The following is a 4,752-nucleotide window of genomic DNA, read 5'->3' on the forward strand; positions in this document are numbered from 1 at the left end:
ATATGGGGTCCTGGACATATGGGGTCCCAGGGTCATGGGGTCCAGGGGGGATGGGGTCCAGGGTTGCCAGGGTCATGGGGTCCTGGGGTCCCAGGATCATGGTGTCCAGGGGGCATGGGGGCATGGGGTCCCAGGGTCGTGGGGGCCAGAGGGCATGGTGTTCAGGGGGCATGGGATCGAGGGGACATGGGGTCCTGGGGTCCTAGGGGATGTGGTGTCCTGGGGGTATGGGGTCCTGGGAGTGTGGGGTCCCAGGGTTGTGGGGTCCAGGGGGCATGGTGTTCAGGGGACAGGGGGTCCTGGGGGTATAGGGTCCTGGGGTGTCAGGGTCATGGTGTCCCAGGGGACATGGTGTCCTTGGGGGTATGGGGCCCTGGGGTCCCAGGATTATGGTGTCCAGGGGGCATGGGGTCCCGGGGGCATGGGATCCTGGGGGTATGGGGTCCTGGGGTGCCAGGGTCATGGTATCTAGGGGGCATGGGGTCCTGGGGTCCCCAGGGTTGTAGGGTCCAGGACGCAAGGAATCCTGGGGGTATGGGGTCCTGGGGTGTCAGGATCATGGTGTCCAGGGGGCATGAGGTCTTGGGGTTATGGGCTCCAGGGCACATGGGGTCAGGGGCACATGGGGTCCTGGGGATATGAGGTGCTGGAGATATGGGGGTACAAAGAGCATAGGGTCTTGGGGTCACGGGGTCCTGAGTCTATGGGATCTGGGGAACACAGGGGTCTGGATACATGGGGTCCTGGGGACATGGCGTCTGGGACACAGGGGCTTTGGGACACCTGTGCTCCTGGGCGCAGGGGGCTGCAGACACAGGGGGAGCACACGGGGTCCCGGGCTGGCGGTGTCCCACCTCCCTGCCAGCCTGGTCCACCCCAGTTCTCGGCTTGTCCCCTGCCCAGGGGTGGCTGTGTCTGGAGGCTGGCAGTGTCCTGCAGCCAGCGCCAGCTGCGGGGTCCCACGTGTGTGCGCACACGTGCTCGCTGTGGAACTCGTGGCTCTCGCTTCTCTCCCGGGGGGTGACATGTGCCTGCAGCCCTTCCCGCTGACAGTCACCTGTCAGGCTTTGGCTACGGAAGGGCGAGGAGATGGTTGTGGGGACCTGCTCCCTCATGAGGCCTCCTTACTGACAGCAAATCCTGGGATCTGCTCCGTCCTTATCCCTCCCCAAAGGGGGTTCTGGGCACTTTCTTCCCTCTTTCGCCCTGTGTGTAAGACCCCCGGTGTCTCCCCCACCCACAGCCATTGCCCTCCCCATCGGGAGGGTGGGATCAGGCTCTCCACAGGCGGGCAATGCCGGTCACGGTTGGGTTCATGGCCAACACCTCTGGTTTTTCCATCCCTGGGGTTCCCCAAACTTCCCCTCGCCACTGAGGGAGGATGACTTCTGCTGATTGCTGCTGGAACGGGTGATGTTCTCCACTGTCCCGGCACGACATGTGTGTGTGCACACCAGGGGGGGGATCACCAGGCTGAAATGCCCCTCTCCCTTGCAGCCCAGCTGCGGTGGGGAGCCCACCACACGCTGCCAACCCTCCCCTTGAACCCCGTCAGAGCGAAGCTGGGGAGGAACAACCGCTGCCTTTGTCGTGCCTCTTCTGAACCACCATTCAGGCAGGGGAACAATGCTTAAACTGTGCTGGGTTTGCTTTTGTAGCCTCTTCCCTGCCACGCGATGCTCGCACCAAAGCCCGGGGGTCCCTGCGAGGGGATGCAGGCAGGTGGGTGAGCCAGGCAGGGGACGCCACACACCTCTGTCATGCTCAGGAACTCTCGGTGGCCACACCTGAGGGATGAGAAATCAGGGTAACGTGTGCTGAGCTGCTTTGCTGGAGAGAATTACGCCCAGCGTTTGTCAGTGGGATTCATCACCCGAGGATCCCCACAGATCCACCGCAGCTCCCGGCCTCTCGGATGTCAGCCGCGGCACGGAAAATCCTCTTTCATCCCTCGTGTCCGATTCCAGATGAAAACTCATTAAAGGCAGCCGCTTCCACCCCCCCTGCTGTCGCTGGGGCACTTGCCTGTCGGCTGCATCCTATTACAGCAGGGACGGGGTGACTTGTACCAACAGGCAGGATCAAAAGAAATGGTTTAAAATGGTTTAAAAATAGCCAACTCTATAGCCCTTCCTTTGTGTCTGGCACAGCTTCACCCGCCTGTGCCTTGCTGCCCATCGCTGGTGGCATCAGTCCCTCACACATCTCTGTGCCACCTGCTCCGGGAGACGGCCCTGCCCCACCACAAATCCCAAATCCTTTCCCTGCTGTCACCAGGACGTCATTGCCATCCATTTGGATGTCCAGTGTGGTGACCGATCAGGTTGCCCAGCCCTTTCTACTCATCTTCCACCCACACCTGGGTAAGCCAAGTGGTGTGGTCCACTGGGTAAGCCAAGTGGCCACCCCAAAGGCAGGGGATTAGCGTAGCCACAAAGTCAAATTGGCTTTTGCATAAAGAAATAATATATTTGGCATGGATGGGGACTGGTTTCCTCAGGCCAAGCTCTCTTATAGAGGTGGGGGGACCAGCTCCACCATAGGGTGCTTCAGACCCCAGCACTGGCTTAAAAATAGGCCAGAGCGTGGCGAGTCCTCGGGGCCTCATGTCCAGTGGGTAACCCAGAGGGTGGCCCCTGTTTGCCAAATGTATTTGTCACATACATTCAAAGCAGGAGCCTGTTTGTGGGCTGCACTGGAGAAAAAGTATCGCGTTTGCCCCCAGAATTGTTTATGGCGTGCCCAGCACTAGTGATGAAACATGACAGCCCAGAAAGGTTTTAATTTTGTGCTATATATTTTACCCGCAGACCCATGAACGTGACTTGTTTGTTTGCAGTCCAGCCCGGTTTTAATCACTTTGAATTAAGTAACTGATCTTATTACTGATCCGACTATGAGAGGGCTTATCACAGGTTCCTTGGCACATGACGAAGATTACTCCTTTGGTGCAACCACAGCTGAGTAATGTGACGTGGCCTCTTGGAGCTATTTTTTAATTCACCCTCCTCCAGGATATTGATTTGGTTTTTCCAGCCAGTGACCAACTAAAACCTGCTTCGTGCTACCGAAACCCAGCCACGTAATGGGACGAAAGGAAGAGCTCTGCTGACTCTTGTACCAGACATCGTTTGTTTCCCGAGTTTGTCATTAAATTGAGGGCAGGTTCATATTGACTTACTGGACACGATTGTGGGCGTAATTAAAAGCCATATGAAAATAGGCAGTATCAGTGAGCACACTAAACACAGTTAATATTTAGCGCTGGTTTTGAGTGTGAGAAGAAACATGGGCAAAGAGTACATCCCTCATTTTTGAAAAGGGCTGAGAGATAGAAGTTTTACTCCAGTCCCTGCAAGGATTTTGTGCACGGGTCTGACTGTGAACATTTACCAGTCTCCTCTCTGGAAAGCAGGCTCAGGACCAAGGGTCAGCAGAGTTGGGACAACAGCCCCAGCCCCATGGGGGACCTGGACCAGCAGAGCTGCTCTAAGTCTTTGTCAACAAGTCAGATAGTAACATGCAATGTCCTGTTTAGTTAAAATTCAACATCTTCAGAGAGAAGTAACGAGTGAGGAGAGTCAGGGGCTTGCAGTAGGGGTGCTGGGCTGGAATATACACACTGAATATCTCCTTCCCACTGAGGGTACATCATCAACCTCCAGTTTAACCTCCCTGTGCCCCCAGCATCCCTCCTGGGGAGCAGTAATGCCTCTTCCACCCTCCTGTTTTAGCCGGTGAGCTCGTTAGGTCAGGGATAATATGCAAGTGTATAGGTTTGGGCCTTGGGGTCCTGGCTCTGCGTGGGGACCGAGGCAGAGCTGCTGGCAGTCAACAGATGGGACATGTTCTCCTGCGGTGAGGACAGGCTGGGTGAAGAGGCGGATGGCAGTCCCAGGCACCTCTGCTTGGCTGTGATGAATAATGGCTGTTGCTGACACCTCGTGGAAGCCTCAGATAAACATTTTCTCCAGAAACCTTTCTGTTTCGTTTCCTCTGCTGCTGCTGGTTGTCCTTATTCCTATCATCTCCTTGATGAGAGATCATCCTTATTTCTGTCATGTCCGGAGCACCCAGCTGGGAAGCAGCTAGCAGGACTCTCGAGGGCAGCTCAGGAAAGCTGCCCAAGGCCTGTGCTTTCCTACCCCACGAAGAAGGAGGCCACATCTCCCCCTTCTTGGGGGTGAGGACAACTCACCATGGAGATTTTTGTTGCATATCAGATGTGGAGAGGAAAGCAACCACCCCCCCATCTTATACCCACCTCTGAGTCTGTAACACCCACCGTGTACACGCCTTTTGTGTGCCTGTTTTGCCCAGCTCCATCTTTCAGGGGGGCATATTGGCAAGTGGCTGTCAAAAATGACTCTGCCCTTCCATTTCAGAATCTCAAACTGCTTTGGAAAAAAAGACACAGAAGTTTTCCTGGGAAGTGGGAAAATATTTTTGCTTGAGAAACAAGACCACTGGAGATACCGCAGAGTCAGAGGTGATCTGGGTTGGGGCATCGCTCCTGGCTCCCTCGCTGACAACATCAGACAACATCACTCCATCCCGGGGAGGAGTCCTGGCCTCAAACCCTATTCTCACCGCTCACTCCCACACTGTCTCGCTCAGCACCCGCCTCTTCTTCCTCCTCAGGCTTCTTTTGTATTACAGGCGCTCCCTACTTGCCTGATTTTATATGAGTCATCATTTTATACGGAGCCTGAGCTGCCTGTAACCCTGGCTGCTTTGCTTTCTCTGCTGCTT

The sequence above is a fragment of the Calidris pugnax genome, unplaced genomic scaffold, assembly GCF_001431845.1.
Source record: "Calidris pugnax isolate Ruff unplaced genomic scaffold, ASM143184v1 scaffold211, whole genome shotgun sequence".
Classification (NCBI taxonomy): Eukaryota; Metazoa; Chordata; class Aves; order Charadriiformes; family Scolopacidae; genus Calidris; species Calidris pugnax.